Below are 24,732 nucleotides of genomic sequence, written 5' to 3'. Positions count from 1 at the left end.
TTTTCTCTGTACTGTAAATATCTTTTTTCAATCTTCAGCTTGGTTAACTCCTTTAATATGCAGTTATCCCAGTTATCCAGTTATTACCAAATATATGCACTAGAATTCCTTAAAATAGATCTTGAATAGCATTTTCACTATATAGTAGTTTTTTTCCCTAGGCATAATTCATTTATATATTTACAATATGCATATATAGGTATAATATATATTGCTACTCTTCCATGACCTTAAGGTCAGAAGCTATATTTATCTTTGTATTTCTAATAGTTGACATAAAGAAGGGGAAATGGAAAAGGCAGTGAATAATCTTCAGGTGCTAAGAATGTCACAGTTAAATTACCAAGACTGATTTTCATTCTCATATATTTGCTTAGTTTGGTTATTTCAATAGGAATATGAAAAATGTAGATGACTCAGGATGAAATGAATAGAAACTCCTGGGAAGTGAAATGGTAAGGTCTAGAGAAGTAATAAGTATTTCATCATTGGAAATGAGCAACAGAGGTTATGGTTTGACAGAGCTGTTGCAGAGGAGAGTCCCTGTAATAGACAGAAAATTCATAATTATAGTGTCAACAGTTTGTAATATAGTAACTAGAGAGTCAAAAGAACAAGATGCAGAAAAAAAGTGGGAGTGGTTCTTAAAGTATAACTTAAAGAGGATTTTTCATATTTTATGTGAAGAAAAATTTCTCATGTTTTATTCTTTGGTATTTAAGTAGGAATCATTCTCTGGAAGCATTTTTTATTAAACAGGACATCTAGGAGCTGGACAAGGTGGAAAAAAAGAATTTTGCCTATATAAAAGTTTAAATTTATTTGGCAAAACAGAACATGATCAAAATTAATAGTCCACAGCAAATTTGAAAACTAAAATATTTGCAACAGAGGTGTCAGATGAAAGGGTTTGTATCTGTAATATTCAGGAAGCTCTTAAATTTTGATAAGAAGGCAAACAACCAAATAGAAAAATGGGCAAAGGATATGAATAGGGGATTTCAGGGGAGCAAATTCAGATGGTCAATAATATTTCAAAGGATGGTCAGACTTACAGTCAATGAAATACGAACTATCACTTTACATCCGTGAGACTGGCAAAAATGAAAATGATTAAAAACACATGTTACTTGGGATGAGGATGTGAGAAGTTATTTGAATACTGCTGATGGAAATATGAGTTGTTATTGCCTTTTTTGGAAGGTAATCTGGCAATAACTATTAAAATTGAAAATAGACATATTATGCCCTAATGATTTCACTTAAGGGAATCTGCTCCTAATAATTAAAGCAGTGGTATGCACAAGGATGTATATTTCAGCACTGTTTATAATATCAAAACTTAAAAACAAAATCGTTTTTATTAATAGTGGAATGAGTAAATAAGTTATAGTATATCGCAATATGGAACATTGTGTTGCCATCAAAAACAGCATTATATGAGCCAACTTGGCAGGACTTTCACTGATGTAGTATTGAATGAGGAAAGAAATATATACAGAAGTATATGTTAATATATCCTATTCTTTTGTGGAACAATGACCAGAACACCTTTATGTGGGTTTATGTAAGAGTATGTGTACCTACATATGTATATATTCATATGATATACTATTAGCTTTTAACAACATAGAAGAATGCATACTAAAGGGTTAACATGTTTCGGGGCAGTGATAATAAGGCAATAAGGAATAAAAAGAAGAAAGTGGGGTGCATTACCAGGCAATTAGATGTGAGACTAGAACTCAAGGAAGGAATCAAGATTCAAGATCTAAATTTGAGAGTCCACTGTGCTGCTGCTGCTAAGTCACTTCAGTCGTGTCCGACTCTGTGCAACCCCATAGACGGCAGCCCACCAGGCTCTGTTGTCCCTGGGATTCTCCAGGCAAGAACACTGGAGTGGGTTGCCATTTCCTTCTCCAATGCATGAAAGTGAAAAGTGAAAGAGAAGTCGCTCAGTTGTGGCTGACTCTTCCGACTCCATGGACTGCAGCCTACCAGGCTCCTCCATCCATGGGATTTTCCAGGCAAGAGTACTGGAGTGGGTTGCCATTTCCTTCTCCTGAGACTCCACTATAGAGGTAATATTAGATGCCAGCAGAGACCATGGCTAACCTCTTAGCATTTATCTATTTTTTAAAATGTATTTTATTAGTATCTGCTTCACCTTAGCAAGACAGGAGTTCAGCAGTAGATTTTATATTGTCTGCTTCAGTCAGCTTATATAGCGGGTATTAATTGATGTTTGTAAGAAGTTTTTATTTATTCAACAAATATATATTGAGCACCTGTTTTGTATCAGACAATGTTATAGGGCCTACAGTGATAAGGCATACGAGGCCCCTGTTAAAATAAACACATATATAGTTCAGGTCACATAACTACAATGGAGAAAAGGGATAAAAAGACATCAGGGAAGGTGAAGGAAGGAGAGGTGACTATATAAGATGAGATAGTCAGGAAAGGTTTTTCTCTGAGGAGGTGAATTTGACAAAAGATCTAAGTGAAATCAAGAAACTGGCCAGGTGGGAATATGAAAAAGGCCATTTCAGCCAGACAAAAGTCAGAAGGCCCTGAGGCCAGATTGGTTTGGCCTGTTCTAGGACCCGGAAGACCACAGTGGCTGTAGTATAGCGAAGGGAGAAGGAAGCTGGGAATAGATGACCTGGACATAGTTACTCATGTAAAGACCCTGGATCTTAGTCTGGTCGTGATGGAAAGTGATTGGAGGGTTGTGAGCGTTGGAGGCTGTACTCGTTTGGATGTGGGAAAACTCAGTCTGCCTGCTGTTGTGGAACACTGACTTTAGGAGATAAGAGCAAGAAAGACTACTGCACTCCTGAGGGAATCAGGAGATGGTGGTGTCTCATTTAGCGAGATAGTAATAGAAGTAGTGAGCAAGGGGTCAGATTTCAGATATGTTTTGAAGGTAGAGGGAATGGAACTAGAAAATCATGAAAGACCTGATATACTTTGAGTCCACTTTGAATCACACGGAACAAATACTTTAGAATTTGAATATACTTTAGTATCCTTAACCTTTATAAAGCAGAAGTGTTTAGGGTATTAGAAAAGCAAAGAGGTGCATTGAAAGGGGGGAAGTGATTAAAAGCTTTATTTTTTTCATTTAAATCTCAAAGACTTCATAGTCTTTTGTGATAATGGATGAAGATTGCTTTCCAGTGTTTGCTATTGAATTCTTTCAGAAAATGCTTGGACCCTCAATTTTGTTATTTTGTTGTAATGGCAGTAAGCCTTAGGGCTACAAAACTGCTTATTATTTATAATATGCAAGCTATTCAAGTGTTTTTCATATATTCTTTCTTTTTCAAATAACCCTTGAGGTAGCTACTATTATTGTTCCTGTTGTACATATAGGGAAGCAAGCAGCATATGGGTATTTAGTTGGTATCAGATAAACTCAGTATCTAAGCATTTCCATCATATTTTATGGTATCCCCAGTCCTACTTGTGAGGGGATAGCATTTTTATTTTCTTACTTCAGTTCAGTTCAGTTGCTCAGTCGTGTCTGACTCTTTGTGACCCCATGAACTGAAGCACACCAGGCTTCCCTATCCCTCACCAACTCCTGGAGCTTGCTCAAACTCACGTCCATTATCTCATCTTCTGTTGTCCCCTTCTCCTCCTGCCTACAGTCTTTCCCAGCACCAAGGTCTTTTCCAGTGAGACAGTTCTTCGCATCAGGTGGCCAAAGTATTAGAGTTTCAGCTTCAGCATCAGTCCTTCCAATGAATATTGAGGACTGATTTCCTTTAAGATTGAGTGGTTTGATCTCCTTGCAGTCCAGGGGACTTTCAAGAGTCTTCTCCAACACCACAGTTTAAAAGCATCAATTCTTCAGCACTCAGCTTTCTTTGTAGTCCAACTCTCATATCCATACCTGACTACTGGAAAAACCATAGCCTTGACTAGACGAATATTTGTCGGCAAAGTAATGTCTCTGCTTTTTAATATGCTGTCTAGGTTGGTCATAGCTTTTCTTCCCAGAAGCAAGCGTCTTTTAATTTCATGGCTGCAGTCACTATCTGCAGTGATTTTGGAACCCAAAGAAATAAAGTCTGTCACTTTTTCCATTGTTTCCCCATCTGTTTGCCATGAAGTGATGGAACCAGATGCCATGATCTTAGTTTTTTGAATGTTGAGTTCTAAGCCAGCTTTTTCACTCTCGTCTTTGACTTTCATCAAGAGGCTCTTTAGCCATAAGGGTGGTGTCATCTGCGTATCTGAAGTTATTGATATTTCTTCTGGCAGTCTTGATTCCAGCTTGTGCTTCTTCCAGCCCAACATTTCACATGATGTACTCTGCATATAAGTTAAATAAGCAGGCTGGCAGTATACAACCTTGATGTACTCCTTTCGCAATTAGAAACCAGTTTGTTGTTCCATTTCTGGTTTTAACTGTTGCTTCTTGACCTGTATACAGATTTCTCAGGAGGCAGGTCAGGTGGTCTGATATTCCCATCTCTTTCAGAATTTTCCACAGTTTATTGTGATCCACACTGTCAAAGGCTTTGGCATAGTCAATAAAGCAGAAATAGATGTTTTTCTGGAACTCTCTCGCTTTTTCGATGATCCAGTGGATGTTGGCAATTTGATCTCTGGTTCTTCTGCCTTTTCTAAAACCAGCTTGAACATCTGGAAGTTCATGGTTCACGTATTGCTGGAGCCTGGCTTGGAGAATTTTGAGCATTACCTTGCTAGCATGTGAGATGAGTGCAATTGTGCAGTAGTTTGAGCATTGTTTGGCATTGCCTTTCTTTGGGACTGGAATGAAAACTGACCTTTTCCAGTCCTGTGGCCACTGCTGAGTTTTCCAAATTTGTTGGCATATTGAGTACAGCACTTTTACAGCAGCATCTTTTAGGATTCGAAATAGCTCAACTGGAATTCCATCACCTCTACTAACTTTGTTTGTAGTGATGCCTTAGGGCATCACTTCCTTACTTCACTAGTCTTTTTTTATTCTTATATTTTGCACGGTGTTGAAAAACTGTAACTTGAACATGTAAGGGCCAGTTGATACATTTGAATTACAGCAAATGTGAATTTTACCTTCTTCTATTATACTTCCAACTTTGGATATCTTAGTGATTGTTTTTTCCTCTTTAACTATCCAAATGTCTTAGAAGTTAGCATGTTTTTGAATTTAAAAAATCTGTCTCTAAGATTACATCTCACATCCAGAAGTTACATAAAAATCTTTCAACAGATAATGTCTTGATTTTTGATTCACAAGATACAGTCACCATACTGCTTAGTTTTTCTGTCTCCAGTGCCCAGCACAACACTTAGCACACAGCAGCTTTTAGTAAATGTTAAGTGAATGACTGAATGAAGAGACCCAGTTTCTCTTTGTAATGTGATATCATTTTTATCTGCTATAGATAGGTTTGTTGTACGAGAGAGGGAAAATATGACTACTGAGTTCCCCTGTTTGACACCCCAGAGGACAGAGAGATTTCCTGTCTTCTCATAGTTATTTACATTCAGGCTTATTGGAGGAACCTGACCCTTTTGGACTTGGTTAATACTCCCAAAAGACGACTGGCCAAGCCTAGGCCAAGGAGGCTGATTCCATTCCTAGAAGGGAAAGTATAGGGAGCTTGAGCAAACCAAAATGGTAATTTTCACTGTCCACCACAAAGAGTAACTAGAATTTAAGTTTCCAAACAGGTCTCCAGTCTTTAAACCCTCCTAATTTATGAAAAAATACAAATTGAAAAAAGAAACATGGTGTGTAAACATAGGGAATGTACGTCTCAGTATTTTTTGTTAAGGGGAAAAAGAGATTCTGTGAAGTGATTGCAAGGAGTAAATCTTAAAAGCAAACACCCCACTTTCCAAGCGAGGGTCATAATCTCTTGGTCAGAGGATTAGAATCCATACTGTTTTTGGAGGCCTGGCTCATTTTCCTCACATATACCCAAAGGTCCATTAAAATAGTAAATAAATGCACCTTGACGTGATCACAACTCACCTTGTTTAGCTGTTCTTGCTTAGGGCAGTTATCACAGTTCCTAGTCTGCCAAGCTGGTTCTAATAGCTATGGGGGAGGTGTGAGAAGAGCTGGACCTCCCCCTGTGTCCATAGGTCCACTCTCTATGTCTGTTTTTCCATTGCTGCCCTGAAAATAAATTCACCAGTGCCATCTTTCTAGATTCCATATATATTTGTCAGTATACGATATTTATATTTTTGCCGCCTTGTTAATTCTTTCGGCTGAAGTCACAATAAAGTTTCAGTCATCACTAATGCATGGTATTCAGTTATCTTCATGCAAATTATGTCATTGTTGCACATGTGCACTTTCTGTGTGTGGGAATGAGCAAAAGTGATTCTTAAGAAAATAATTATTCAAAGGTTGCCTATGAATTGTATTTTTTATATCATTGTTTATCAATTATGGTCCCTGTTTTGTCTCAGTGAAAGTGAAGTCGCTCAGTCGTGTCTGACTCTTTGCGACCCCATGGACTAGATTTTAAAAATGCAATTAAGTTTTTTTAAAACCAGATATCTGTAAACCATAGCCTCCTGTGTATTGTTAGTATTGTAACTGCTACTTAGGTAATAGAAACTCAATAAGTACTTGATAAAGAGCAATAAACTGCTAAGATAAACAGAGCTATAAAATAAACTTAATCCTGAGCCTTAATTAACATGTTTGTTTTTACGTTTGGGTGGGATGATATCATCTACCCTCATAGCATTTCAAGTGTGTAAACGTGCCCATGATTCAAATCACAAATATGTGTTTTGTGTTTTCAGTATAATTCTTGAGTCTATCCCTTCTGCTAATAACTTTCTTTCACTAAGACTAAAAAGAAACTTTAATTAGTTAATTTTTTAATGTTTTATTAAATAGTTTGTTTAATATTTTTATAGTTTATTTTAATAGTATTTAATATTTTATTTATTGTTTATTTATTTAATAAATAAATAAACTTTAATGGTTTATTTAATATCTTCCTGAAGTGCTTCTTTGTTTCTCTTCTATGCTGTTGACAGATTACCTTCCTAAACAGAGTCATGGTCACATCACACTCCTGCTTCAATGTCTGTAATGTCTCTCTGCTGAGGAAAAATTCTAGGCCCTACCCTGAGCCTGGGCTTCCCAGGTGGCGCTAGTGGTAAAGAACCCAGCGCAGGTTTGTTCCCTGGGTCGGGAAGATCCCCGGGAGGAGGACATGGCAACCGACTCCAGTATTCTTGCCTGGAGAATCCCATGGACAGAGGAGCCTGGCGGGCTACAGTCCTTAGGGTCACAAAGAGTCAGACACGACTGAACTGACTCAGCACGAGCATGACATATAAATCCCTCAATGTTCTGGCCTCAGCCTAATTTACTGGTTTCATACTCTTCACTATGATCCTCCCCCAGTCATCAAACTGTATCGAATTGCTTGCCGTTTCCAAACTTGCCTTCCTGATTCCATCTTCACTTAACGTTGTTTGCCCTGAGTGTCATTCTCTTATTATTTTGCTTTTCAAGCGTCTTTTGATTTCTCTAGGACTCTGCATCGTAGTAAAAGGTGTTTAGATCTCTGTTATTAACGTTTCGTTACAGTTGTTTATGTCTTTCGCACTAGATTCAGTTCAGTTCAGTTCAGTAGCTCAGTCGTGTCCGACTCTTTGCGACCCCATGAATCGCAGCACGCCAGGCCTCCTTGTCTATCACCAACTCCCGGAGTTCACTCAGACTCACATCCATCGAGTCCGTGATGCCATCCAACCATCTCATTTTCTGTCGTCCCCTTCTCCTCCTGCCCCCAATCCCTCCCAGCATCAAAGTCCTTTCCAATGAGTCAACTCTTTGCATGAGGTGGCCAAAGTACTGGAGTTTCAGCTTTAGCATCATTCCTTCCAAAGAAATCCCAGGGCTGATCTCCTTCAGAATGGACTGGTTGGATCTCCTTGCAGTCCAAGGGACTCTCAAGAGTCTTCTCCAACACCACAGTTCAAAAGCATCGATTCTTCGGTGCTCAGCCTTTTTCACAGTTCAACTCTCACATCCATACATGACCACTGGAAAAACCATAGCCTTGACTAGATAGACCTTTGTTGGCAAAGTAATGAAAAAAAAAAAAGCTTTTCAATATGCTATCTAGGTTGGTGATAACTTCCTTCCAAGGAGTAAGCGTCTTTTAATTTCATGGCTGCAGTCACCATCTGCAGTGATTTTGGAGCCGAAAAAAGGACTTTCAAAGTGTAGACTAGTCATTATTTTTGTAATCCTCCTTTTTGTGCCCATGTGGTGCTATCCTGTAGGGATGTTTCCTGTGCCTTTGGATGTTGAACTAGGTACAATTATAGGGCTTAAGCTGGGGCTTCCCTGGTGGCTCAGTGGTAAAGAATCTGCCTGCAATGCAAAAAAGCAGGGTTTGATCCCTGGGTTGGGAAGATCCCCTGTAGGAGGGCCTGGCAGCGCACTCTAGTGCTCTTGCCTAGAGAACCCCATGGACAGAGGATCCTAGCAGGCTACAGTCCAAAGGGTTGCACAGAGTCAGACACAACTGAAGTGACTAAACAGCTTTTCTCTCTGAAAGAATTTTTTCATTTGTAAAAAGATCTGAGGAATACAATATCTCTTTTCCATCCCATTCTTTCATAGTAGGACCCATTCAGAATATTCTGGTAATTTATTTGTAGGTAGGGGGAGGTATCTTTAAAGTATGATCTATAAACCTTAAAATTTGCCTGGTAATGAATATTCAAAACTGAGTTAACAAATATTACAGGAGAGTGATCATATACAAATACAAGTTGGGAAAGAATGCAGGAGTAGTCATTTTTTAATTGTGCAAACTCTCAAATTATGTCTAACTTTGTGCTTGTCCAGGTTATTGTGTATTTTGTTTTTGCTTGAATAGATAATAGTGGTCAGATCAGAGTACCACATGTTGGTTACTTGGAAGCTGGTCAGTTGAGGCAGCTGGAATTTTCCCTTCTAAGCATGTGCATGCTTAGAGGGAGGAAAAAAAAACATTTTTGTTTTATATCATCTGGTTTGTTGTTTCCCTTCTTTCAGTCAGCAAAAAGTCAGTTTTACATTTTAAGTGTGACTGAACTTTGTATTTGCTATGCAAATCTTATAGGTGTGTAACTTCATTTTTATGTCTCTAGGTGATTAGTTTAGATTTTGATTCATGAAATGGCAGGTGTCTTCCCTGCCTCCACAAGGTAACTATTTACAGATTTATTACATTTTTATGTTCTTCTGTCTGCATATTTGCCTATCACTGCATAAAAATTTGGTATATAACTACATTGAATAATTGCATTTGTCAGGCAAATGTTTATCCTAATAGTAACCCCCACTCCCAGAAAAAGACTGAAACATCTTCAGTAAAATCAAGTTAAATTGAATGTGACAAATAATATTGAAGGAAAAAAGGAAATGACTCCCAGCATGAAATATATATTGAAGAGCTCCAAGAGTAGCTTTATTCTGTTGCTATGGACATGAGAACTAGTTGTCTTCACCTCCTGTCACAGGGCCTGGCATAGACTGGGCACTCAATACATGTTTAAATAAATGGATGTCTGAAAGCTGAGATTATTTTAGTAGCAGAAATCCTGTTCCCACTTACCATCTCCCTAGTTTTTGCTAAAGTCTAGGGGTATTCTCTGATCTGAAGTCAAGTTAGAATAGTTTTGTTTTTGTTGTAGTTGCTTTGCTCTAAATACTTGTAGGCTTCTAAACCCTGTTGTTAGAATTTATAATTGTACTAAGTAGTAACAGGAAGTGAAGTGAAAATAATACATAAGAAAGTCATGTATATATATACTTTCTAGGCAGACTTACCAGTCCTTCATCTTCCCTGTGCCTCAGTTTCTTTATAGATTTAAAGAACTGAATCAGAAATCTAATTCTTTTTTTTTTTTTTTTTTTTTACTGTAAGTGGCTAGACAGTAGCTTTATGAAAATTAGTAAGAAAGGATATTTAATGAAGCTGATATTGGGCTATAACTTAAATGGTTTTGACCCAATTGAAGTTGAAATAGTTGAGGAAAAAGGCACCTTTCAGGAATATTGCTCTCAGTTCAGTTCATATCAGGTGCTGAGTCGTGTCCGACTCTGCGACCCCATGAATCGCAGCACGTCAGGCCTCCCTGTCCATCACCAACTGCCGGAGTTCACTCAAACTCACGTCCATCGAGTCAGTGATGCCATCCAGCCATCTCATCCTCTGTCATCCCCTTCTCCTGCCCCCAAACGCTCTCAGCATCAGAGTCTTTTCCAATGAGTCAACTCTTCACATGAGGTGGCCAAAGTACTGGAGTTTCAGCTTTAGCATCAGTCCTTCCAAAGAACACCCAGGACTGACCTCCTTTAGAATGGACTGCTTGGGTCTCCTTGCAGTCCAAGGGACTCTCAAGAGTCTTCTCCAACACCACAGTTCAAAAGCATCAATTCTTCGGTACTCAGCTTTCTTCACAGTCCAACTCTTACATCCATACATGACCACTGGAAAAACCATAGCCTTGACTAGACGGACCTTTGTTGGCAAAGTAATGTCTCTGCTTTTGAATGTGCTATCTAGGTTGGTCATAACTGTCCTTCCAAGGTGTAAGCATCTTTTAATTTCATGGCTGCAGTCACCATCTGCAGTGATTTTGGAGCCCAAATAAGTAAAAGTCTGACACTGTTTCCACTATTTCCCCATCTATTTCCCATGAAGTGATGGGACCAGATGCCATGATCTTCGTTTTCTGAATGTTGAATTTTAAGCCAACTTTTTCACTCTCCTCTTTCACTTTCATCAAGAGGCTTTTTAGTTCCTCTTCACTTTCTGCCATAAGGGTAGTGTCATCTGCATATCTGAGGTTATTGATATTTCTCCTGGCAATCTTGATTCCAGCATGTGCTTCTTCCAGCCCAGCGTTTCTCATGATGTACTCTGCATATAAGTTAAATAAGCAGGGTGACCATATACAGCCTTGACGTACTCCTTTTCCTATTTGGAACCAGTCTGTTGTTCCATGCCCAGTTCTAACTGTTGCTTCCTGACCTGCATATAGATTTCTCAAGAGGCAGGTCAGGTGGTCTGGTATTCCCATCTCTTTGAGAATTTTCCACAGTTTATTGTGATCCACACTGTCAAAGGCTTTGGCATAGTCAATAAAGCAGAAATAGGTGTTTTTCTGGAACTCTCTTGCTTTTTTGATGATCCAGCAGATGTTGGCAATTTGATCTATGGTTCCTCTGCCTTTTCTAAAACCAGCTTGAACATCTGGAAGTTCACAGTTCACGTATTGCTGAAGCCTGGCTTGGAGAATTTTGAGCATTACCTTGCTAGCGTGTGAGATGAGTGCAATTGTGCGGTAGTTTGAGCATTGTTTGGCATTGCCTTTCTTTGGGACTGGAATGAAAACTGACCTTTTCCAGTCCTGTGGCCACTGCTGAGTTTTCCAAATTTGCTGACATATTGAGTGCAGCACTTTCACAGCATCATCTTTCAGGATGGCAGCAAATTGGAGCTATAAAAGTAGCATGATTACAGTGATGTGTAAACTACTGTTTTACATGTTATCTGTAATTAATGAAGTATAAGTATGGAAGAAGATTTCATTATTTGAAATGTATTGGAGTTCAAGTTACTATCTCCATTACACCCTCCCCCAACCCCCTCACCTAACTGTAGTAGGGGTTGAAATTCCTAGCTTTGTTTTATATGGGCGATAAATTTTAAAAATAAAAAAGTTTCTCCTTTAGTAGTCTTTATTTCTCTTTAAATTTGATGATCATTTAGTTCTTTAAGGGGGAAAAGACAGTAACTTTAATTTGAAAATACTAAATGGAAAAAAGAATGACATATTTAAAAATCAGTAAAATCAATCTTGTAGCTCAGTTGGTAAAGAACCTGCCTGCAGTGCAGGAGACCCAGGTTTCATTCCTTGATTGGGAAGATCCTCTGGATAAGGAAATGGCAATGCACTCCAGTATTCCTGCCTGGAGAATCCCATGGACAGAGGAGCCTGGCAGGCTACAGACCTTGAGGTTGCAAGATTCAGACAAGACTTAGCGACTTAAGCACCACCACCAAGAAAGAGTGGGCCAAAATGCTTCATATATATTTTTGGGACTAAGGGAATCATAAAGAAAAAAACATTTTCTTGTATGTCAGGCGTTAGATTTCTAAATCAGAGTTACGCTGTGTCTTGTAGATGTTTAAGCATTTTAATCTTCCATTCTGAAAACTGAAAGACTTAAAAATGAAATGTTAAGATCCCTATTTGGCTTTAATTGTAAATTGCAGGCCCTGAAGAGAGCATAATTAACTCTATTACTGCAGCAAGCACTTAAAGATCTAAATACTTTGAATGTTCAATTTGAAGATGACGGAGAAAACTGCTACTAAGCAATCCATAGCTCTATGTTCTTTTTATTCTGTCTGCTTAGAAAATTATATTTGTTACTTTTGTAAGAAAGAAGAATAAAAAATATTCACCTCAAAATATGTAAGGTGTTTATACCCTGTTCTTTTTATTCTGTTCTCTTCAGAGTAGTCTGCTTAATGATGCAAAACATTTGTACTCTTGTAGGCGTCTTAAGCCACAGATCCAAATCTCAAACATAAAATTTACCTCCAGGATATGAAAGATGGCAAAGAATAATGCTAAAATGTAAAATTTGAAGAACAAATAACAGAAATTTTCATACTGTAATACATTTTTGACATCTAGTAGTTCTGGGTCAGTGCCCTGACTGCCAACCTTTGCCAGATAGTTCAAAGCAGATATTATGTATCTTTATAAGTAAATCTGATGTGGATACTATGGAGCTTTTCAGATAGGTGTTGATTTAGGGTCTCCTTTGAGTTTGTGAGCTCTTTTCCTTATAGCCCTGAAGGGTCACTGTATTCTAATGAATGCATGGCATGATACAACTAATCTGAGCTTCTTATAAATAAAGTTTGTATTAGCTGTTTATATAAAGTTTCTCGTTAGTTGAACTTCACAGTGGCAAAATAAAAGTATGAAAAGAGAATTTTTTTTTTTTTTCCAGTAAAAATGGCAAAGAAAATTGTGAAGTCTTTGCACCAGACTCTCAAGGCCACTGCTTTGACAAAATATCATTTTGTTGTGATATTTGACTGATATGAGTAATGATTGGGACTATTTGATTTTTGTGAAATGACACTTACTGAAATGGGATTTGTAAAGTGGTAGCATGGCTGGATGTAGAGTTTCGATTAATAAGAATGAGAGAATGAAAACTAAAAAGTAAATTTTACTATCTCCTCTTAAATGTCTAAAATTAGTCAAGAACTTCATCCCATGAAGAAACAAATTTTGCAACCTAACATTGTTTTGTATTTATATATGACCTCCAAATGTGACTTGACTCTGAATGTATACTTTGTGCTAGTGTGTGAAACCTTTTACGTGATTATCTCACTATCTCATTTAATCCTTAAAACAACCCTATGGAGTAGGTAATATCTTCATTTATAGATAAGGGAGTGAGGGACCAAGGTAGCTTACAGAACTGTAAATAAACAATGGAGGCAAGATTCAAAGTCAGGTTTTGTCTCATTCCTCCCATTGTTTCTCTGCTTTACAAGACAAATGTAAAACAGAAATTTCATCTTTCCAATGCCCTTTCTTGTAACCCTTTAATGGTTCCTCATTGCCTGCCAGGAAGATTTCCTTCTCCTATCATATCCTTTAGTACCTCTAAAACGGACTACTTCGTCTTTTGTGACCCCAAATCGATCTTAGTGGCTTCTGTAATAACACCTGTAGCGCACCTCCAGTATTGCTGGTGGAGTGCAAAGACAACATTTTTCTGTCCCCAGTGAGAGTTCTTTCATGTTGATTGAATAAGTGAATGAATGAAGTTTTAGATTTATTGCTGCTGTTTTTATTTACTGTGTTCAACTTGGCTTGTTCCCTGTGCTTTGATGTCTTACAGTATGGCTTTATAAATTCAATAGTAGTAATTTTTAAATTTATGTAAGCAGTGGCTTTCCAATGAACAATATGGTTGGCCTTATACTTAATTTCAGGATAGTAGTTGGGAAAAGGAGAGTAGTTAAAATCATATCTCTAGAAAGAAACTTTGCTGTGCCTTTTCTTACATGTCTGCACATTTGTTGTTCAGTCGCTCAGTCTGTCTGACTCTTTGTGACCCCATGAACTACAGGAGTCATAAGAGTTCTCAAGAGTCTTCTCCAGCACCACAATTTGAAATCATCACTTCTTCAGAACTTAGCTTTCTTTTATGGTCCAGCTCTCACATCCATACGTAACTGCTGGAAAACCGTAGCTTTGGCTATAGGGACCTTTATTGGCAAAGTGACGTCTCTGCTTTTTAATGTGCTGTTTGTCAAAGCTTTTCTTCCAAGGAGCAAACGTCTTTTAATTTATGCCTATATTTGTTATTGTTGCTCAGTCGCTCAGTCATGTCTGACTCAATGACCCCATGGACTGCAGGACGCCAGGCTCCCATGACCTTCACCATCTCCCTGAGTTTGCTCGAACTCATGTCCGTTGAGTCAATGATGCCATCCAACCATCTTATCCTCTGTCATCCCCTTCTCCTCCTGCCCACAATCTTTCCCAGCATCAAGGACTTTTCCAGAATCGTCTTTTCACATTAGGTGGCCAAAGTATTGGGGCTTCAGCATCAGTCCTTCTAATGCTTATTCAGGACTGACTTCCTTTAGGATTGACTGGCTTGATCTCCTTGCAGTCCAAGGGACTCTCAAGAGTCTTCTCAGCACCACAGCTCAAAAGCATCAATTCTTTGGCATTCAGCCTTCTTTATGGTCCAGCTCTCACATCTGTACTTGACTACTGGAAAAATGATGGTTTTGACTAGACAGACCTTTGTCGGCAAAGTAATGTCTCTGCTTTTCAATATGCTGTCTAGGTTTGTCATAGCTTTTCTTCCAAGGAGCAAGCGTCTTTTAATTTCAAGCCTGCAGTCACCATCTGCGGTAATGTTGGAGCCCAAGAAAACGAAGCCTGTCACTGTTTCCATTGTTTTCCCATCAATTTGCCATGAAGTGATGGGACCGGAAGCCATGATCTTTGTTTTCTGAATGTTGAATTTTAGCAGAATTATGTCAAAGTGAAATTACCATGGAACTTGTTATGTCAAATACATTTTCCTGTGATAAGTAAAAGTGAGTATTGTGTATTGTCTCTAAAGACCTTAATCTAACCATTTTAATTTAAAAAGTAATTTATTTAGTATGTTATCTTATGTATTATATAAAATATGCCTATTCTAAGGGAATGAAGATCTAAGAATTCTTGTAAATGCTTATATGTAAATGGAAATATACAGTGCAGGAAGCAGCTAAATAATTTTTGAATATATACTATCTCCAAATTTTATTTTTTCAGAGGAATGAATAATAGTTTGTTTTCTCCATTATTATTGTGAGCACCACATCATTGTAGGAGAAAAAAGGGAGAAGTGTTGATACTTTCTGACTTAACCCTAATCCTATTTATGTAAACAGAAGCAAAAGCATCAGGAATTTTTCTTTTAAAATGTAGTCTTTGAGTGCCAGAAAGTTGTTCTAGAGGTATGTCTTTTGGGCTTTTCTATGAACTTTGGGAGGGTAGGGAGAGATGGAAATGAGATTTTTTAAGAATAATGCCATTACTTTGGAGGCTTGAGATCTGGTTCATAACTTAAAGTACAATTGACTTTCTCATAATTAATAATCTTTTGCTTCCTTATCCCACGAGGGAAGCCTGTATTAACCATGGGATATAAGTACTTATTGGAAGACACAGTCCAAAGTAAAAATCTTGATGATTTCTCTTAAATTTCTTTTCTCATTGCTTTTTATGGAAATGTGTTAAATCTTTAATAATGTTCCTTATCCCAAAATAATGAGGCTACTATCTGACGTAGCATGTTTGTGTCAGGGTCTTCAAGAGCACTTGCAGGTTTGGTGATTTGTTGGGAGGACTCTCAAGACCGAGTATAGAGTCCAACTCAGAGCTATAAATTTCCTCCTGCAAAAATGGAAGGGCACATGGTTCAGAGACTGAGGAATCCTGGTTCAAGCTCCTGGTGGAATCACACTGGATGCCCTTAATTTCTCTGGCACTGAGTTGTGACAACATGTGTGAACTATTGTATACCAGGGAAGCTCTTTAGATTTTCTTTCTTTCTTTTTTTTTTTTTAATTTAAATTATTTATTTGGCTGCACTGGGTCTTAGTTGCAGCATGTGGTATCTAGTTCCCTGACCAGGGATCGAACCTGTGCCTCCCTATTGGCAGCACAGAGTCTTAGCCACTGGACCACCAGGGAAGTCCCAGCTCTTTAGATTTTCAATGCCTGGTTTTTATGGGAGCTGGTCACATAGGCATCCTCTGCAAAACACCTCCCAGAATTCTAGACTCCAAGAGGAAAAGCAGTAATTCACTGTGCACCACATTTTTTTTTTTTAAACAGTTTAGGCACAGTGAGGCATTCTTATCAGGGAATTGTGGGTACTCTCTTGACATCCAAGTTCCCAAAAGAACTTGGGAACAGTCTTCTAAGGATAGCAGTCTCAGATCTGCTATATTATTAACTCTTTTCTGCACACATGCAATGTAACTTGAGTGGTTGTAGGTAAATTTTGTCTATCGTAATCATTATTGCTTTGAAAGATGATAGTAAATTCATGCCTGTTTTATGATAGCTAATATCTATGGTTTGAAACATGGTCAGTTCAGACTTCAAGCCATTCAACTTTTGGATCTGATGTTGTATTTTTAATACATAAAAATGATACGTTACAAAATGATCACAATATGAATCAACATATTGAGACTTTATTATTCCTAGTTCTTCATGCATAAGGTCCATGCACATGTGTAAGTTCCACAAACATATGAATGCCTGTTGTGTACCTATTTTAGGTATTTGGGCTATAGAAATGAACCATCAGGCATGGTTCCTACCCTGAAGAAGTCCATGTTCTAGCAAAGGTGATAGAAATGTAAACAAATAAACATAGGTAATGTTATTTTATTGAATTATATTTCATAAGATATTTTAAAATGTTTCCTTATGCTACTATTTATATGTCTGTGTATTCTTGTAGACACTACTGTGTAGTCTTAAGATTGTTATTTTAAAAAAAAATTTTAGTGTCCTGTTCTGAGTTTGGATTTTTGTGCTAGAGAAGGAGGGACTATATTTAATTATATAGTTTTAGGGAGTGATAAACCACTGTACTGGAACCTATTTATGTTCTACCTGCTTACTAACATTTTAGTAACTAATAATTTTAGTAATTTTAGCTTAACATTTTTGCATCTAGGGCTAACCAGGGATCGAACCTGTATCTCTTGCGCCTCTTGCATTGGCCAGCAGATTCTTTACCACTGAGCCACTTGTGAAGCAATATTCAATACTAGTCATAATTAAAATTTGATTTTATACAAACTTTTATTTGAAAAGAAGTCAGTTATCATTGTTTTCTGTTTCAGCCTGTTATTCCACCTCCATGTCATCAGCCTTTTATTCCACCTCTACTCCTGCACTGACAGTGAAAGTCACTCAGTCTTGTCCGGCTCTTTGGTTCCATGGACCGTAGCCCACCAGGCTCCTCCGTCCATGGGATTTTCCAGGCAAGAATACTGGAGTGGGTTGCCATTTCCTTCTCCAGGACGTGTTCCTGACCCAGGGGTTGAACCGGGTCTCCTGCCTTGCAGGCAGACTCTTTAACATTTGAGCCACTAGGGAAGCCCTAGTTTTCATCAGTTTTGCTTTCTCTCCTATCATTTCTCTTTTCGGTTTCACCACCTTAATATAATAGAATTTGTCTCCAGTCTGTGCTTCTCTTTAAAAAATGGTTGTTCCAGTCTGTTTTCTAACTGGATGTCAGAGTCTTTTATTATGTCTGTAGCTGCACAAAAGTACACAAGATGGAAAACCAGGAAGCATGGACTCTGGATTTGAACTTTATTGACTCTTTTTTTTCCCTTTAAATTCCTGCAGTGCCATATGTGCATCTCTTGGTTTATTGTATATTTCTTTATAGTTACTTGTGTGCATATCTTCACCTTCTGTCCTCTTAAGAGCCTGTTTTGTGTGTTTATTTTTTATTTTTTGGCCACATAGATACAGCTAGTTTTAACTTTGGGTAAATTACTTAAATGTCTTAATGCCTTAGGCTACTCATCTATAAAATAGGGATGATACTAGTAAGTCCTATAGTCTTAACTGTCATCACAGGACCTGTGATGATTAAGGGAGTTAATAATGTAAATATTTTAGAATGGTGTCCAGCCCATATTAATTACTCAGTAAATGTTATTTATTCCCAACTTTTTTTAAGTTGAAACCTAAAAAATGGAAAAAGAAGAGTCAGTGAGTATTTGCTTTTCACTTAGATTAATTTTTAACCTATCCCAAATTTGCATTTTCTTTCTTCTGTGTGTATATGTATTTTTTTAGGTAAATTACTTGAAAGCAAGTGGCATGCATCATTGATACTCATGATATTTCACCATATACCTCCTAAGAATAAGTACATCTGCATAATCACAATACCATTTTTATAGTCAAGAAATGTAAGAATGAGAAAAGTGCTTAATATATAGGCTGTGTTCAGATTTCCCCAGTTGCTCCAAAAATGTCCTTTTTAGCGTTTTTCTTTTCCTTTTCTTTCTTTCTGGAAATCTAGAGTCCAGGCAGGAATCATTTGCTTTACTTGTTCTGACTCTTCAGACCGTTAATTTGAAGCAGGCTTACTGCTCTTTCTTGCATTTCTTTTTCTTTTCATTCTTTCTCTCTCATTTTTTGTTCCTTTTCATGACACTGACATTTTTGAAAAGTCTAGTAGGGTCATTGCCTTGTAAAACGTTCTTTTGAAAACTGCATATAGAGATTAAAAGATAGCACGATTTTGTAAAGCTGTATTTTAGCTTTATAATTTTAACTATTATAGTCCCAAGTTTCAAGAAGAAAAATGAACAATGGAGATAATGTGAGTAATGTGGATGGTTATTAACAATAAATGTTTTGAGTAGAATATTCCAGATGATAAGATTTATTAGATTTATAAAGAAAAATACAATTAGATCAAGAAGGTTATTTTATTTGACAAAGGCTTTAAGTTGTTCTGTTGCATTTTATTAATTCTTCAGTATTTTTTGAGCTTTTGTTTTTGGTACCTTGTCCCTGTTCTCCTAAATGCTCTCAGTCTAGGAGTGAGACAGACAAGTAATAGACTGTTATAATTCAGTGTGAAACATATGGGTGTATATATTTGATAAAAAATGTTATGGCGCCCTAAGGAGTCAAATACTGCCTAACTACTAAGGCAAGTAGCTTAAGAGTTGGGAGATCAGGAAAGCTCTAAAAAAAATGACATCCATGTCCATGAATGTAGATATAAAGATTAAGAAATAGACAGATCAGAGGTTGGAGGAAGAGTATTTCAGCTAGACAAACTAACATTTGAGGAATGTAAGAATTACAGTGGTAACAGAGTATGGAGAGGAAACTACAAAGGAATTGAGGGTGGAAAGAAGGCTGAAGAGGAAAGCTGGAGGCTCTGTTAATCACATTAATGGATTTGAATGCTATTCGGAGTTCAGTTAGAAACCGTTAAGTTTCTCTGTGAAAGCAGAGGTGTGATGTAATCAGCTTTGTACTTCAGGAAAACCATCCTGGCTGCTACATTGGAGACCAGGGATGGTAGCAGGAATCCAGGTAAGAACTATTGGTTTCATCAGACAAAAGATGGTGGTGACCTGCATTAGAACAGTGGTTGTTAAAGTGGAGAGAATTGAATGAGTTTGAGAAATATTCCGAAGATGAAATCAAATACTATTTGGTGATTGAGGGGGAGGTATAGTGTATTAGTTAAAGAAAACAGACTCTAGAGCCCAAACACCCAGGTTCAGATCCTAACTCTACCACTTGCTGCTGCTGCTGCTGCTAAGTCGCTTCAGTCGTGTCCCCGACTCTGTGCGACCCCATAGACAGCAGCCCACCAGGCTCCCCCGTCCCTGGGATTCTCCAGGCAAGAACACTGGAGTGGGTTGCCATTCTTTGTAAAGTTTGGCAGATTGCAGAACTTCTCTGAATCTCATTTACTCATTGTAAAATGAAAAGAAACACAATACTTATCTCATAGTATTGTGTGAGGATTAAATTAATTAATGTACAGAGTGTAGAACTGTGGCAAGTACATGGTTAGTACTATGTAGCTGTTAAGTACTGTAATAATTATCTTTGCAATTTTTTTAGCATTATTATTATTAATTTGATATCTCATTGAGGTGTGAGAAGAACCAGGATTGATGCCTAGGTTTCTAATTTGGCTTCTGAGACAAATTGTGGTAGATTTTTTAATAGGGGAGGAGGATGATGACTTCTCATTTAGGCTTGCTGTTTCAGAGGAACTTTGGGAACACCTTGGTGAAAACATTCAGTAGGCAGAAAAGTATGGAAGTAGGGAGAAAAGATATGAGTTCGAATATCCTTTGGGGAATTGTGAGAATATAGGTGAGCAACAGCAGCAGCAGGTGATCCTTACAAAAGTTGTAAGAGTAGATGAGACCAGTGAAGAGCATGCAGAGTAGGGAGGGAGGGGCCTAAAAGGCTGTGCTGTCTTTAAGAATGTATGATTTAGGTCATAAGCCAGGGTATAATACTAGGTGCCAAGTGGAGGGTTTAGAAGATTTTCAGCATTCAGTATAACTTCATTCACATTAACTTGGGCTTCAGAGGACTTTGAGCTAAGATGAAGTGGCAGTCAGGTAGAAGAAAATTCTTCCTCTGTTGAGAAAATCTAAAATTGTAAAGAAGTCAATTTACTAAGGTAAGGAAGATGTTTCTGACTGCTGTTTTGCTTCTGTAAAAGATATAAGATTGTTTCCTGATTGGCAGAATGGCAGAGAACATAGAATGAGTTCTTATGTCTTTTTGTGAATAATGTGCCCTATTGAAGTACATATTGCTTGGATTAGTTAATAAATACTGTGTTGACAAGAATTCTGTTTTTTTCAATTTCTGGTTATGAAAATTTTCAAACCTACACCAAACTTAAAAGGAATTGGCCAGTGAATACCTAGGTAATGTTACCATTACCATACTTCCGTACTCACCTTTGAGTATATGTGTTTAGTCAAATCATTTCAAAGTAAATTACAAACTTTATGATACTTCATTCCTAAGCTATTTAGCATGTATTTCCTATTATACCTTATTATACCTTTCAATACCATTATCACATGCAAGAAAATTAGCAATAATTTGTTAGTATCACTTACTATTCAGGCCATATTGACATTTGCTGATGATCTTAATGTTTTATAGATTTTTTTTTTTTGCCTTCCTTAAAAAGAATCCAATCAAGGTTCATGTGTTGCCTTTGGGTGTTATGCCTCTTTAGTCTCTTTTATTCCAGAGCTTTTTTTTTTTTTTTTTTTGGAGAGGAACATTTACTTTTTAAGAAACAGAGTGTTCTAAACTCTGTATTTGTCTGATTGTTTCCTCAGAGCATCATTTATCTTGTTCCTCTATCCTTTGTAATTCCTGTAAACAGGAAACTCAGTTTAAAGGCTTGGTGTAATTAGATGAAAAATTTGGGCAAGGATATGTCATAGGTGATATATATTTCATATTGTGTTACCTCAGGAGGATGTCAGATCATCACACTGTTAATACTAAGTTTGATCTTCTGTGTAATAATATAATTTTCCCCTTTGAAATTAGGAAGTAATCTGGAAGGTAATTATTTCATTGATAGTTATATCATTCCTTCTACATCTGTTAGCTGGCGTTCTAAGGTAAAAAACTTTTCCTCTTCCATTGGGGATGAACAGCAGTTCTTTCCCCAAAAGGCAGAATAAACGCTTGTTTACTTTTAATGAGAAGTTTTGAGAACAGGAAGTTTGGTGCTGTAGTCCCCTCTGCTGATTACAGATGAAATGCTTTTTTTCTCTTTTTTTAGAGTATTATTATGGACTCATGGATTTTTATTTGTTCAATTTGTTGTCAGTTATAACTGTTATTCTTTTTAAGACTTAAATTCTCTCAGATGTCTGGCGAGAGCCTCTCAGAGTTGGCTCTAGTGCCCTTTTGACTGCCCTTCATTAGTTTTTCCCTTTCTAGAAAAACATAATGACCTAGTAGACTCACTTATATTATCCCTACCTCAGATCTAGAACCAGTCATTTCTCCAGGAAGCTCTGGTTCCTTTTAATGGAGAAGAGTATTTAGAAAGCACAGTATGAACATTAGAGATATTCATTACTTGTATCTTTTGTCTTTCATGGAACATTTTTGTCTGAAATAATATTTACATAATTACCTATATTTTTTATCTGATAGTGCAAATAAAATAGGTTCAAAATTATAAAAACTAATATTAATATTGTAACCATTATGTAAGAAGTGTGAGATTTCTTTGCAGTTTTTAATATTTTTAGAATATACCCCAGTAAGGATGCAAGTCAGAGTACTATGTTCAAAAGTGACTTGAAATATTATTTTTGTCTTCATATGGTTATATTACCAATTTGATATGCAATTAAGTTCATTTATTTCCATTTGTTTTCAGTGTAAGGTTTGCTAACTTAGGTTTTTAAATTTAGTTTTATTCTCTTGAATGTATAAAGCATTTGTCTAGTTCAGAAGTCAAGCTATACTAACAAGTATACTTTTGTTTCAATTTTCTACATCTTCCCCTTGCCTCAGTCCTTTCACTTCCTCCATCAAAAGTAACTATTTTTTAATTTCTTATTTAGCCTCCTGCTGTTTATGTTTGTTATTATATAGCTGTAACTCTAACTGTCCCCATTTTTTCTTCTATGCTGGTTGTATCATTTTATACCCTACAGGGACATATTTAGTGTATTTGAGCATAGAGCAGGTAGTTATTTAATATTTCTCTCTTCTATATTATAAAGTTATTTTCAGAAATGACCATGAAATAAAATACCGTATATATATAAATATTTATATTTACTGTATATATATATACAGTAAATATTTCCTTTTATTGAACATTTGAGTAGACAATCACACTAGTAAAAGTAAATTTTAAAATAGAGTACATTATAGAAAATGTTTGCTAACATATCTCCACCAGAAAATTCATCTTGAATTTTTATTGCATTTAGTTAAAAGAAAAAAAAAAAAACAAACTCCTGAAGTTTTTCAACAAAATCAAGAGAAGATGGTGGAATGATAGTGAACATGGACACTGTTTGATCCACTAATTAATAACCAGACATTCAAATAAGCATTGCCCTTTTGGTTTCTTCTAGTAATCTAAGAGCAACATCTTTTGGTGTCTCTCCTAGCATCCTTCAAAATTTGATTCTTTTTCTAAGTGTCCATTTCCTGTGTTTTATTGTTGTATAGTTAATGACCTTAACCACCGTTTCCATGCACTATTCTTTAACTAACTGTTTTTAAAGCTTTGTGCTTTACTAGTCATTGTTCAAGGCTAATTCCAGCTGTCTGCAAGTATTTTTGTGTCTGATTAACTCAACTAAAACCTCCCACCAGGGAAAAAGATAACCTAGAAAAGAGAAATAGCTTACAGCAGTCATTGTTTATTTGGAATCTATTGTTTTAAATGCAGGAGTAGGTAATATAACACAGGGGCTAGAGAAGGAAATGGCAAGCCACTCCAGTGTTCTTGCCTGGAGAGTCCCAGGGACGGGGGAGCCTGGTGGGCTGCCGTCTATGGGGTCGCACAGAGTCGGACACGACTGAATCGACTTAGCAGCAGCAGCAGCAGCAGAGACAAACTGTGCTCGAATGGAGTTTGGACCATTTGAGAACATTACAGATTTAACTTCCGAAATGAATGTGTAGAACTGAATCCATGTATATCAGAGGCCCAACTGGGAGTTCTTCAAATTAACTTCATGTGTAGTTCAGTGTTTGAAAAATAAGTAATAAAATGTTGAATTTGAAACTTACATACATGTTATTAAAGCTCAACAACAACCACAACAATTATTTAAAATTTGGAAAAACTAAAAATTTTTTTCAGAGAGCATTTTATTGTTGACATTTAGAAAAATTGCCGTCACCTGATGGTAAGGAGCAGATCGAGTTTTGGTTTATAAATTCTCTGTGGACAGTATACCTCCTTATTCTGGCACCGGACACAGTCTGTGTCCATCACCCCCTCTTGGTGTGCCACTGCACCCGTCAACGCTTTATGCTAGTGCTTTTTCTCCACAGCCTCGCCAAGGCTGTTCATTTGTTTTATCAGTTGATGGGTGAGACGTGGTATCTGTGTTGTTTTGATTAGTATTTATCATATTAGTGAAGTTGAGGTTATCATGAGTGAAGTTAAATATCTTTTTCTGTGTTTACAAGTCATTGCATTTCTTTGAATTGTCTAGTCATTAATTTTTGCCTTTTTCTTTTCTAGTGGTTTTTCCTCCTCTCTTTTCATTATATAAAAAATTAAGTACATTTTAACAAATGTGTATTGGAAGAAAAAAAGAAAGCAGGGCACTATCACTGACTAAACTGACTATACTTTTGGGAAGCCTTATAATACATAACATGGTATTAACAGAAATCTCTGTTTCCCCCTTTAAGGTGACTGATGAGGATTGCAGCTATATTGAGGTACTAAAACAACCTCCTGCATATTAACCTGGTAAACCTCTGACTGGTGAAGCAATGTTTTTCAAACTGGACTCAGCAGTCTTATCTGTTTTTGTACATTTAAATTCCTCATAAAATTTCTTTGAAGGTACAATTCTGTTC

At 37.0% G+C, this 24,732-nt stretch overlaps 1 protein-coding gene across 5 annotated transcripts in view; it reads left to right on the top strand.

Moving 5' to 3' along the window:
* Positions 1–24,732, top strand: part of MAGI3 (membrane associated guanylate kinase, WW and PDZ domain containing 3) — a 259,208-nt gene that overhangs the window by 103,567 nt on the left and 130,909 nt on the right. The window contains exon 1 of one of the 5 annotated variants that reach the window (XM_027536102.1): positions 24,629–24,718. The exons of the other annotated variants lie outside the window; for them this stretch is intronic. The gene's annotated coding sequence lies outside the window, so the exon portion shown is untranslated. Of the gene's footprint in view, positions 1–24,628; positions 24,719–24,732 lie in introns of those variants that run through there. 5 annotated transcript variants of the gene reach the window in all.

This window comes from Bos indicus x Bos taurus, chromosome 3 (genome assembly GCF_003369695.1).
Source record: "Bos indicus x Bos taurus breed Angus x Brahman F1 hybrid chromosome 3, Bos_hybrid_MaternalHap_v2.0, whole genome shotgun sequence".
Lineage (NCBI taxonomy): Eukaryota > Metazoa > Chordata > Mammalia > Artiodactyla > Bovidae > Bos > Bos indicus x Bos taurus.
Note: the sequence above shows the minus strand (reverse complement) of the source record. Positions and strands in the feature narration are given on the sequence as shown.